The following is a 14414-nucleotide window of genomic DNA, read 5'->3' as shown; positions in this document are numbered from 1 at the left end:
GGGATAGGCAAGCGAAAAATGGGGATTTTGGAGAAGAGATGAAGGAATGAGAAAATTTGTCCAAGAGGGACAAAGAAGCAGAAGTTGAAGATGGATAATATGGGAAAAATTTAGAGGTGATTGGATGAAAAGGGAAGAAGTTATGGCAAACCCTAAAAATAGAGAAATAAGAGATTTTGGGCTTCAAAAAGTAGATTTTTGAGATAAGGCCCCCAAGGAAGAAAATGTGGAAAATGGCAATGCAGAGAATCTGGTGAAATTTGGAGGAAAATGGAGTCAAGATAAAGAAGATATGGCAATGCGGAGAATCTGGTGAAATTTGGAGGAAAATGGAGGTGAATTAACCCTAGATTTAACGGAACAAAAATCCTAAATTTAACGAAATAGAAACCCTAAATTTGACAGAATAGAAACCCTAAATTTAACAGAATAGAAACCCTAGATTTAACAGAGCAGACAAAAACCCTATATTTAACAGAGAAAATTGTCGCACTAAACAGAATAAAAAATGTCAAAGGTCTGGATTTCTGATTGACTAGATAGACAAGAGCATACTCTCCTACTTTCACACTTTCCTACGGGCGGACATATTATATTTAAACAGAGCAGATAACAGGAAATAAATAAATTAAATGCAGACTATAGTTAGCACCTAAAATTTTCAGACAGATTAACAGAGCAGACAGTAGCACTACACAGATAGAAAAGTGTCAAAGGTCCGGATTTCTGATTGTCTAGATAGACAAGAGCATACTCTCCTATTTTCACACTTTCCTATGGTCAAAGCATACAGAATAGAAAAGTGAAAGGTCTGGATTTCTGATTGTCTATATACAAGAGCATACTCTCCTACTTTCACACAGATTATACTAAAACATAACAGACAACAAATCAAATAACAAATCAAATAACAGAGCTGTCGTACTGCAACAGAAACAGAAACATAACAGAATAAGGAGGAGTTGTCGCGCAGAAATGCAGAGCCACGATTCTGGAACCTGTGAAAAAGATATATATATATATATATTATTTTTTTTATTTTTTTTTATTTTTTTGCAATCGCGCTATTCTGGAACCTGCGTCTCACAACTCACAAAAACCTAAAAAAAAAACATTAGTTCTCAGGGACGTGAGTCCCACCGGGCGTGCCAAAATGAAGAGGGGAAAACAGATTTAAAATATAAATTGATCAAAACATAATGAAATAAACATGCAAAATGCTAAAATATCATTAAAAGACCATTTCACCTTGCTATTTTACCTTCTCCTTCGGATTGAGCTTGATGAAGTGAAGACGCTCCTTGATAACGCTCCACTTGATGTGCTCCTTTGATTGTTGGATGTGGATGGCTCTCCAATATTGTGCACAAATGACAAGGATGAATGATAAGGATGAGATGATCAAGTTGCCAAGATGATTTCCTGGGCTCAAAAGGGCAGCATAAGCTTACTGGATTTCAAGATGTCTTGATTGAAGGGATGGAACCCTATTTTATAGGAAGAGGAGAGGAAAACGGATGGCTAGGATGAATTCAAGATGAAGGGCTAAGATTTACTTGTGAGCTCACACAAGCTCCAAGAGAGGGTGTGGAGACAAAAAAATATGCCTTAAAGACATTTTGTATCTCCACACTCTACAAGATGCATTGGAGGAATTAAAAATTCTCAAAAAACGAATATTATGGGGATTATAAGAATAAAAAGGAATTAAAAATTCTTTGGGAGAGGGAAATGCCTAGATAAATGTGAGATTTCGAAAATCTTACATTCATCTAGAAAAATAACATTTAAAACTAGTGGCTGGATGAAAGGACAAAGAGTTGACTTTGTGGCTAATCATGATAATTAGCCATTAACGACTCATTAGGAGGGGGATTAGAGGAAATGTTAGGTGGGATTTATATTTGTAGGAGAATTTGACTAGGATAGAGAATGAGTGGAGGGAATAAAAAATTAGAAGAATAATGTTAAGTGATTTTAGGGAGTTTCTAGAAGAATTTATTAGGTTAATGATGAATTAAGAAGATGATTTGTAAGAATCATGTAGGTTAACTAATTAATTGAAATTAATTAGCTAAGAGGAAGATTTGTGAGGATTTGATTTTTTAAAAGAACAAAGAAAGAGATTGATTTATTAAATAAATCATATGCTATAGTGACAATATTAATTATATTTAATTAATATTGAGGAAAATTTTAATTAACATAATTAATTAATTAATTAAATTAAAAATAATTAAAATAATTATTTTTAAGTGTCTACAGAGTACATTGGGCAGATCTCGATTTTGGGTGCACATTTTTGGTTGCGATGGAAGAGTTAGTTGATTTGTTGGTTGGAATTGCTTTGTCTAAAATCCTAGCTTTTGGTGTTGATTCTTGTGCAAGTTTGATGATTCGGTATCCGATATTTAAGGAAGAACAAGGTTATTTTGGTATAGTGTGTTATGTGGAATCTTCGAGATGATTTTGCTGATTGGTGCTATGTTCGAGGTTGTTGTGACGACCTATTTGAAGCGTATTATCAATTTGTTTTGGTCTGCATGAGCATTCGTAATCTGATTGAGTCGACTTCTTGTTACACATTTCATCTTTTTGGAGCCGACATGTTGGAGACCTTATCAAGTGTTGCGGATAATAAGGCCGATTTATATAAGCATTTTTTTGTTCGATGGTGGTATGGGAAGATTGTATGAGCCTCTGTGTGCAGTTTCACATGCATTATCCTTAGATTTGTGCTCTAGTATATGACAGAGCAAAGTAGAACAAAGTAGTGTGTGTCAAAATAGTCGAAGAAGACTATTTGTGCTTAATCGGAATTGCATTTTGGCATTTATAGATGTTATTTATCAGTTCAGACAATCAATTATTATTTGTAATCATTTGTAGGACAATGAGTCCTCTGGGGGTTGTAGCCCTCTCTTTGTAGTTGAGCAGTGAGTTTTAGGTAGTGTGCTTGAATGCATGTGCATTCCCCTCTGTAATATTATTATACTCTTGATCATAGTATTTTAATATTGTGGGTCTCAATCCTACCATGGTTTTTCCCTTTTCGGGTTTCCACATAAAATTTTTGGTGTTATGATTTTATGCTTGTGTGTTGAGTTTCTGCATTTTACTTTTATTTATTTGCTTTTGGTGGTTTAAGAATCAGTTAAAGAAAGTTATAAATTGCAGAACATTGATTCACACCACCCGTCCTCCCCCCCCCCTTCTCAATGTTCCTTGATTCCAACAATTGGTATTAGAGCCTAGTACCTCTGAGGAAGCCTAACAGCTCGAGGAAGATCTGGGATAGTGAAGCAATGGAATCCAATTTGCAAAAACCAACTTTCTATGGTACTTGAAGATCTCGATACAACAAGAAAAGAAGCAAATAGCTTGAAAAGAAATCTGAGTGATGTTGAAGACTTCATTGAATCATTGAAGGAGAAAATGAACACATCTAGAGAAAAGAGAAAGGAGTTTATGGACAAACTCAAGGAGAAAGAAGACCAAAGCATTGATGACCAAGCCTTAAAAGACAAGACAAATGAATGTAAAAAACTTGCTAGAGAGAATTCAGTCTTGAAGAATGAAATGCAATCCATTGTAATGAAGCTGACAAAGGAGATTGAAGACAAGAAGAAGAATGAGAAAAGTTTGACTTAGTCACTAAAAGATAGATCTGATGAATGTTGCAGACTTAATTATGAAAATGACCTGCTAAAACTTGAATTGATACAATCCATGAATAATGAGCAAGAGATTGAAAGACAAATCATAATCCTGAGAGATGAACTTACCACTGCTAATGACTACAAATCATAATCCTGAGAGATGAACTTACCACTGCTAATGACTACAAAGAAAAATTCAATGCTAGCTCGGCTAAGTTAGATGAGATGCTACAAAGTCAGAAGAATAAAGGTGATATGGGAGGACTTGGATTTGAGAAAGGAGAAAGCTCTGAATCTAGTCAAAGCAATTTAAACCTCAGAACAACAAGAGATCTCTGATAAGATAACCTAATGCTCATAAATTTAATGGTAAATGTTTTGTTTGCAATAAATTTGCTCATATGGAAAGTCAATGCAAAAGTAGGGCAAATCAAAATAATTCATCATTCTCCGGACAATGTTTCAATTGCAATAGATATGGTCATAAGATAGTTGAATGCAGAAATATGGTAAATAGGAGAAATGCAAGATGTTATGCTTGTGGAAGATCTGGACATATTGCTAATCAATGCAGATTAAGGGGAAATCAAAATCAAGATAATTCTAGGCCTAATCAGAGAAACAACATTGTTTGCTATGCTTGCAACAAATCCGGTCACATTGCTAAATTCTACATAAGCAAGAATATGAACTAGAATATTCTGGAAGACAAAAACAAGTCAGATGATAAGGGCAAAGAGAAGGTTGAAGAAATCAGAGTGCAGTACAAGAAGAAATGGGTTAAGAAGGGTGATTCAGGTGTAGTGAATGAGTTTGCACCTGATTCTGGTGTTGGAACCTCATCCAGTAGCTAAGGCACTTGGCCTTAGGGGGAAGCTTTTCATGCAGATCCTAAAGACCCCCGGTCTAAGATCTGTAACTAGTTGCAACAAGTTGTAGATGATTGTGAATGATTCTACAATCGATCCTGAAGGATCTCTGGAAGACTTCATGCCGATTTGTGACTCTGGAATAATATTCATGAGATACAGAGCATTCGGTAGAGTTAGGGTTTAGAGTTTATTATACCTAAAAGTTAATGCGATGGATAAAAAAGCGATTTAACTTTCATTTCTTACATTGCGTTCGAAGTGAAAGAGTAGGAGAGATTGGCAAAGAGATTTTGCAACGAACCCAAAACTTTGAAGAGACTCGACGAAGATTTCTTGCATCCAGTTGAAGATCAAAAGGCATTTTTCAGAGTCCGATAACCTTCTCTGTTCATAACCTAAATTTTGACAATGACATCATCTGGTGTGGCAACTCCATTGGTTGTTGACATAGTTGATAGGGCAAGACCTAAATTCAAGAAACACCCATATAAATCGATGGGAGATGATCTGGAAGGGGCATTTTCGTCCATTTCGTATGGTGTTCTGGATATTGAAGACATTAGGGCTTACATTCATTGCAATTTTGAAGATCTTGGAAATGCTGAAATGTTGAAGTTTTACATAGAGCAATGGTAGATGGCATGGGGAATCTTAAACCCGAATTCACTCCAAGACAAGGGTTTCATCCAATTTGTGATTTTTTCGATTCTTGACGAACTCGAATGGGTTAGATTCATCTTGAGCAGAGTTCATGGTGAGTTCATGTGGCTTGACAGGCCGCACAAGATCACAAAGAAAGAAATCAAAACTGCGACATGCTTGAATGCAACCAATGATGTACCTAGCCTAAGGAATGTGAAGAACACGACTATGACAGAGGAAACTGGTTCTAAACATGATGGAAGGTCAATGACAACCACTAACATTATTGAGTATGATGTTAGATTTGCATCCATGGTAACAGGTTACAAAGTTTATCAATCCAATAGTGAAAACTCAGTATTCGATATGGCTATTTACACTGCTTTTCAAATTCTTAAGATAAGCTATATGATCTATGCAAGTTGCTCCGGAGTGAGATCTTGAATAATTTGAAGAAGATAAAGTAAGATAAAAAGCATGTATTCAAGTTCAGTACCCTGATTATCTACCTATACTTCTATTTCATGAATGAGGTCCCCGATATAGGAAAAGTTCAATGGGTATATGACAGGCCGGTGGTGGTGCAGATAAAGGAGACTCTATGTGGATTGGGTGATGCACAAGCTCATAGAGCTAATCTGTGGGGTTACTTTAAAAATTTTCAAGGCATGATGTAGAGAAGGGCAAGGATCCCTAAGGAAATTGTGGAGAAGTATGAAGACTCCATATGCTTCATGGTGGACATCGATCAATGTTTGATGGAGGCTATCAAACCCAAAATAGTTTGGATCATGCCCATGGAGTATGAGGTTAGTGATGGAATTCTTGATGCATATGCTCAACACCTTTTGAGCAAGCCAGTAGACACTACAGAGGAAAGGTTTGGAACTTATAAGGAGAAAAGCTTGAGTCTGCACTCTCAGTTCACCAAACCCAAAATGCTGAGGAGACTGGTGATGAGAAGGCAAAGGATGTAGAGATGGGAGAGAAGGAGAAGGATGAAGGAAAGATTGAATAGGTTCTGGTGGCAAGAGACACTGTGGAATCTGATAAAGGCAAGCAGATTTTAAGTGACATCGATCTCATTCAAGGCCCTATCAATCTGAATTCATTGTCTCTTGTGCAAGCACTGAAGTTTGTAGCCTTAGCTCAAGCAAAACCTAATGAAGACTTGTTGAAGTCTCACTCTGAGGACAACAAGCTTATATATTTGGCTACAGGTGTTCTTGAGAAAATTTTGCCAACATTCAAGGAAGTCACTCATGACTCGCCCTTCGGTAAGCTAAGAAGTATGCTTAAGGCAGCAAATTCTCATTTTGAATCTCTTGAGAAAGCGACAGATGCAAATATTTTGAATCATTTTAATGCTATGAGGTTAAGGACAATTTTGAGAATGGTTGAAGGTAATAGGGTAAGTTTGATAATCAGTGTGAAGGGCATTCATGAGGCACTAAACGTAGACGGTAAAATCTACAAGTCATGTATTCTATTGCTGAAGTTCACTATAGAGCTAGACAAGAAAATTAAAGAATGTGAAGGACAACTAGCCGATATATCTCAGTCCTATTCACCCCAAGCCATTTTTGCAATTATGAAGCTCAGATGATGTTCTTACTAGATAGAATCAAGAGTTTGAATCAAGAAAGAGATAGAATAATTGGTAGAGTGGGAGAGCTGAGGAACTTGATCACTCTCCGACTGGATAATCTTCTGAGCAGTCAGCAGGACACCTTGAATGCACTAAATAAAACTGTTCCTTCAGATCTTCAAGGAGCAAAAATGCATGCATACCTATTTAGTGCTCTGATAAACATTTTGGAGACCCTGAAGAAAGGTTGGGATGATCACTTGCAGTCTTTGAGGACCATTTTGCAGACATTTTCAATTTTTTGTAAGTTGCTGTGTATACTTGTACATAGAATTTTGGGTAGATACCCGCCTTTGCCATTGATGTCAAAGGGGGAGAGAGGAGAGTGAAATATGATGTATATTCTCAAGGGGAGCTTGTAAGAATCTAACTTTTGAGATTTTGCAGTGTTTGACATTTTTGGTTTGACACTTAGTCATTTTTCACTAAGTGTTGCTATCAATGTCAAAAGGGGAGATTGTTGGCAAGAGTCATTGTTCCAAAAGAGATTAGTGCTTGAGGATTGTTTAGGGGTTGTTATTCATGGCAACTCAGATTAGACGTGTCATCCGATATATGCAAATTCACGTTACCAGAAGTTTTGCTTAAGTTTGGAAGGTGGAACACAGTGTTCGACAAAGTATGATTACATTGGGCAGATCTCGATTTTGGGTGCACATTTTCGGTTGTGGTGGAAGAGTTAGTTGATTTGTTGGTTGGATTTGCTTTGTCTGAAATCCTAGCTTTCAGTGTTGATTCTTGTGCAAGTTTGATTATCTGGTATCTGATCTTTCAGGAAGAACAAGGTTATTTTGGTATAGCGTGTTATGCGAAATCTTCGGGATAATTTTACTAATTGGTGTTGTGTTCGAGGTTGTTGTGCTGACCTATTTGAAGCGTAGTATCAATTTGTTTTGGTCCGCACGAACATTCGTAATTAGATTGAGTCGACTTCTTGTTACAAGTTTCATCTTTTTGGAGCCAACATGTTGGAGACCTAATCAAGTGCTGCAAATATATAAGGCTGATTTATATGATCATTTTTGTGTTCGATGGTGGTATGCGAAGATTGTATGAGCGTATGTGTACAATTTCACATGCGCTATCCTATTTGTGCTCTAGTATATGACAGAGCAGAGCATAACAGAGCAATGTGTCAGAACAGTCGAAGAAGACTATTTGTGCTTAACCGGAACTGTGTTTTGGCATTTGTAGATGCTATTCATCAGACAATTAGTTATCATTTGTAATCATTTGTAGGACAGTGAGTCCTCCAAGGGTTGTAGCCCTCTCTTTGTAATTGAGTAGTGAGCTCTAGGTAGTGTGCATAAATTCATGTGCATTCCCCTCTATAATATTATTATATTCTTGATCACAATATTATAATATTGTGGGTCTCAATCCCACCGTGGTTTTTCCCTTTTCGGTTTTCCACGTAAAAAAATCGGTGTTATAGTTTTATGTTTGTGTGTGTTGAGTTTTCGCACTTTACTTTTATTTATTTGCTTCCAGTGGTTTAAGAATCAGTTAAAGAAACTTATAAATTGCAAAACACTGATTCAACCCACCCTACCCCCTCTCCCTCTTAGTGTTCCTTGATTCCAACACTAAGGTGGTTTGTTAGGATAATGCCTAGATAACTTAAACCATTTGTTTGATTATGGCATTCCTTGGCATTCATCTATTTATAATCTCCTACAAATTAGTTGAATTTTGATCATGCTTTACCAACGTTGGTTAAGATCGGCAACTGCCTTGTATGAATCATCCATCTTTCCATTGATCTTGATTAACTAAGTTTGATACTATTTTATTGTATACCTACATTCTATCTCACTTCAATTATTTTTCTTGTCTTTTAGCTCTGTGATTTGTATAAGCAAAGCATCTATATCCAATGGAAATACATCTCCTAAAGTACTTGTGATTATAGGAAGAGGGGCACTTGAAGATATTTCTTTTCCTCTAAATCTCCCAATCTGACCAATACTACCATATATTTTTGTTCCAACTCATTGTGATCTTTTTTATAATTTCTTTACTGTTTCTTGACTAAACATGGTTGTATCCACTACCAAAGCTACTATATCAAGGGCTAGAGTGTTTGCAACTCTTCTAACAACAAGATTACCCCATCTACTTAACACTTGAACTACTATATTTGGCTTATTAGTTCTTGGTGCCATTTCTAGTGTCTCAAATGTTGGGACAAAACTAGACCCAAACACCTCTTCAATCTGTTCATTTGTGGAGCAAACTTCCTTATTTTGTCTCCTTATTGTTTCAAATGCTAAGGCACTTGCTAAATCCCAATTAGGCAACAATAGCATGCCACTTTCTATCACCATTTGTTTTCTTTCTTTAGGAGTTATGTTGTCAGCTTTAAAATCAAATTCAAACAATTCTTTTTTCTAACTCAAGTGCCACTGTGAAGGATCTACCTTCTTCTCCTCCTTGTCAAGCTTATTTTGATAAGAAGCTTGTTTTCTCCTTACTACAAAATCCCTAAACTCCAATAGATAGGGCCCTTATGTCCCTTGTATCATCACTAGCAATCTTCAAGAAAGTGAAGCTTGTATTGTAGGGCATTGAAGGCACCATCATTTGGTTGATTTAGATTCAACTTGGGTAACTCCAGACTCTTTTTGCACGTCCTCAACATCAAAATTTTGTTGGATCTTTGCCTTTATCTTTTAAGGTTTTCTTCCTCTTATTTTCTTTACTATCAACTTCTTTAACACTCTTAGATTACTCTTTGGGTTCTTCACTTCCAGGCCAGATGTATAGCCTCACGGGTATATTAGGAGCTCTTTGAATTGTAGGCCTCTCTTCCTCAAGAGCCACTATTTGGTTTGCATTCTCCAACATTTTCTTGATTCTAACAAATCTATTCTTCTCTTCTGCTGCACAAAAGCCTTGAAATGATGGATCTTTCCTCATTTTCTCCTTCTAGGCCTTCACAATTTTGTACCATTTATTCCTTTTCTCTTTCACTTCCTCAAATGATAAGGAATTCCTTATCACATCCTCATCAAAGTGTATCTCATGAACATAAAGGGATTTCTTGACATTGAGTCTAACCACATTTATAAATCCCTTAGAATCAAATTTGACCTTAGCTACAACATAGGGCATCCTATATTTGTTCAACAAAGAATAAATTTGATCCAAACCTTCTTTGTTAGCCACTTGGATCTCACATCACTTTAGAGTAGTAGAAAAGAAGGAACTTGTCTTTTGGCCCCTTTGCAATTTCGACCGCATTTGGGTCTTCGACTCAATGTTTGTGCCCTTTGGCTTGAAAAAAGCCTTGATTATGCTTATACACATCACAAATGCCATAAAACTCAAAATGCACCACCTAAAGCATGTTAAGTGTACCCCAAAATAGGGAAGGACCATTGCGCCATGCCATGGTCCACCCTAATTTGGGGGCCCTCAAAACCCAATGCAACATTTCAAATTTGGGCAGGATTCCCCTCTCAGTGTCGGCTCATGTAAAAAAATTAGCCAGTTTTCGCAATGGGTAAGTATATAAAGAGGATTTCTCCTCTCATTTAGAATCAATAAATAATCTATCAAGCATCCGACACTCACGTGAGATGAAGAAATCAAACATTTAAGAGCAATTGACCATTTTCAATCTTCCTTCAAGCCTTGGAGCAACAATAAAGTCAAGATTCAAATTGACATCATATTTCATGAAACCCTAATTCCATGTGGAGGCAAGCAAAACTTCACAAGGAGGTACCATCATTCAATTTTCAATCATAATTCAACATCTCCCTCAAAAGGAGAATCTTTTCTTATAGTCATTTCAATTATCTTTATTTCAATTTCATGGTTAATTCTAAAACTGGGGTTTGACCTAAGGCAAGCCCCTATTCCCAACTTATTTCAAAAAATAGGTACAAAGTTGTACTTCTTAGAATAAGCTTCATTCATAGAGACAAATCAACCCCTTTCGACATGCAGAAAGTTTGGAGGACCATGGTGCCGCGTCATGGTCCCAACTTTTTAGGAGCTTTTTCAAGGGTTAGATCCAACTCAACTTATACTGCTCAGATCAAGGTGCACACAAAAATTCCGCATCTGTAGCTCATTGTTTTCTCAGTTTTACCTTCATTTTTTAACACTTAACCGTAAATCAACATTTCAACTTACAAAAGAGAGGAAAAACATTCACAAATCAATTCAATCCATTTAGTATTCGGTCCTTATCTGATTTGCGACTGAATCTAGTGGATTCCCTTCCCTCTTTTGAATGTAATGGGTTTGTACACAAAATTGATTTGGTGATTTCTCCTTTTTATGTTGCAAATCAAATACAATTCTTAGTGTTACCTATCCTTATAGTTAGATCTAGTGTTCTTTGCTATAGTTTTTCACAATTTTGGTTTTGAGAGTTTTGTTCCTCTAGTATTTTATTTCTTGTTAGTTTTCTTTAGGTCTTCATTTTATTTTGTTTTCCTTTCACTTTCTTACAATAAATTTTCCTAAAATTGATTGACGAGGTAGCAGTAACACCTCCATCTAAGTTAGATTCAATTAACTCACATCTTGATTAGAAGTCATTGTGCGTCAAACTGATGACCTCTTAAACATGTTATCTCCTTGATCCAATAACCCTATATATTTGTATTTTATTATTTATAATTTGCTCAATAATATTGAATATATAAATTCTTTACTCATTTTCTTAGTTTTGAGATTACATTATAGTTGTTAGGTTCAAGATAGATTTGTTGTACATGAAAAATTCAAATATCATAAAATCTTCATGTTTATGGCTCATGTTTATTTAGCTATATATTTTTGTGAGCGTTAATTGATGTGTCAACATCAACAAGTCCAATTCAGACTCAAGGCCAACGCATTGTATTCTTTTTGTCGAATCATTTTGAGGTTACCAATCATTCTTATTAGTTTTAGTGTTCTCTAATGACATTATCTTACAATTTTAGTTTTTAAAACTTTGTTTCTTCATTAGTTTTCTTCATATTATTTTTCTGTTTAAATCATTTTTAAAATTTTTTTTACCTTCTTACAATCTATTTTCTTAAAATTTATAACTAAATTATTTTATTGTTTAATTTTATTCATAAACAAATAAAAAATAAATATTTAGAGAACTTTTTATTTATCGATTGTACTTAAATTTAAGAATTCAAATTGCAAAAAGGATAAAAGAAGAGTGGCAGTAGGAATTTAAGAAGATAGGGGAAAAGTTAAAAGCATGAAAGGAAAAAGCGAAATGAAACATAAAAGAGAGTAAGTTCATTTATTTACTTTAAATGCAATCTTAAATTTTAAAAATTTTAATCTCATTTTTTTGCTGGGGATTGAGTTTTATTAAATTGATATATATATGTTGGGCCCCACCATTTGACATGGGAGCTTAACGTACTCTTTTATACTACTGCCCTTTGGAATAGTGAAGCAAATGAATTTATTTTTTCCCGTTCCGACCTCTCAATATGTTTATTTAAGCCAGGTGAAAGGGAAACGTGATAATAGAGTATAAATTTAGAAAATTAATTAAATGCATAAACAATTATATGCCTACGTCTTTTCATTTTATATATTTTTTTGATATTTTTTACGGCTGGGTTTTGTGGGCATTTGGAGTTCTGGAACATTGTGGTGAAAGCATTGGGAACAAATGAAGTCATTCTCTACATGGAATGCCCTTTACAAATTTAGAGTCAAATTGACTTAATTTTTTTTTTTTTTTGGATTGGTAATGGGCTGACGTCGATAAGGTGTACATACCCTACCCTCTTGTGGGATTTGAACTTGTGACCTCTCTTTCAAGGGAACAAGTTCTCCACCACTAGGGCAACTCAAGCTGTACGTCAAATCGACTTAATGTTATTATTTAAATTGGAGATGAATAATTATATTAGTTTTGAGAGATTGCAAGCCTTTTAAGGCTTTTTTTCTTCCTTCTTATTCTCATGAATTTTTCAAAGTAACTATTGGAATTGAAACCGTTTGGAAATAATTCTTTTATGTATTTGGGAAGCTATTTTCTTTTCAGGAAAACTAGTATAGTTTTCTTGGGAACTGACCATAGTGTTGGGCACTTCCCAAGAAATGCAATAAATATTAGAGAATTTATATTATAAAAGTGTTGGAAGAAGTTTGGTCAGATAATTATGCCCTAGATAATTAAAGAATATAAGTATACACTAGCTTTGTTTAACAAATATGTTTGTCTATATATAATGTAGACGTATAAAAATGACCACATTCCTAAATGAATATTTTATGTTCATTTTGATTAAATCCAATTAAATTATCCACATTCTTCTATTTTATTAAATAAATTGCTCGATTTATTTAAATAAAATTCACTATACCATTTAATGAATAAATCATTTTATTCAATTAAATCCCCCTAGCCACTTTTAATTAAATTCAAATTTAATTAAATAGTTATCCTAAATTGAATAATCATATTTATTTAATTTCTCCAAATTGCAATTAAATTGAATGAAAATCAAATAAATCAATTAAATCCTATTATCCCCTCATCCACTTGCAAAATCCCAAACCCCTTCCTAACCCCTTCTAGAATCTTCTAATCGATTCTAATTAACCTAACCCTCCTCTAAACTTTGTCACATCCCTAAGCAAAGGGAGGTCACTTCTCAAATGGCCCAAAGTCTTGGATAACCATTGAAGGTTTTCAACCTTCAACCACCAAAAACCCTAAAGTCTTTGAAAACCATTGAAGGCTTCCAACCTTCAACCACTTAATCCCCAAAGTCTCCAATAACCATTAATGGTTATTTCAAACTCTCCCACATGGTTAAAAGATTTGTTTTGACTCAACCTCTATCCAACTCAAGGGTCTCATCAGGTTATTAATGCTTTGACCATGATTATCTCTTAATCATTTGCACAAAGGTTTATCCCTGGATTAGATCCTAATTCAGTGGGTAAACCTAATTTAGACTTGACCCTTAGCCTTTAGATAACCATGAGGTCTTCTCAGGCCTTTAATGCCTCCAACCTCTTCTTTCAACCCAATCTGGTGTGGACATTTGTCATCATTTTATTGGTGTCAATTGTGCACATGGATCCCCAACTTTCAAACCTGGCCCTTGATTAAACCTTTCAATCCTGACCATCCATTGCCCTGTTTGTGCTATAAATAGAGCCCTCATTCCTCCATTCTTAACAATCATCTTTCAAATTTGAAGCATCACACTTATGCTCAAATTGTTTCAAGCTTTCATTTTATATATGCTCTTCATTTAGCCTCTTTTAGATCAGAATTAATCATGAATATGCATGCTAAAGTAGTTTATTTATCATTTTAGTTCCATCATAGAGTAAGTATAGTATGCTAGGATAGTATTCATACTAACCTCGTCATCTTATCATTTAGTTTGTTGCATTTCTAGCATCTCATCTAGCTTATAACACATCTCATGCTAAAATCGATTAAAAATCTCTCTCGTTCTCATATTTGCCATCCCTAAGCCATTTTGCTCAGTAATCTGAGAGCAAAACATTGGTTTGAGGGACATTGTGAGATAGAGAACCATGGGACCCTCCTTAGGAAGCTGAGTAACGCATCGTTACTCCATAGCTTGCATCAAGAAG

Source organism: Cryptomeria japonica, chromosome 1 (assembly GCF_030272615.1).
Source record: "Cryptomeria japonica chromosome 1, Sugi_1.0, whole genome shotgun sequence".
NCBI classification, from domain to species: Eukaryota; Viridiplantae; Streptophyta; class Pinopsida; order Cupressales; family Cupressaceae; genus Cryptomeria; species Cryptomeria japonica.
Note: the sequence above shows the minus strand (reverse complement) of the source record.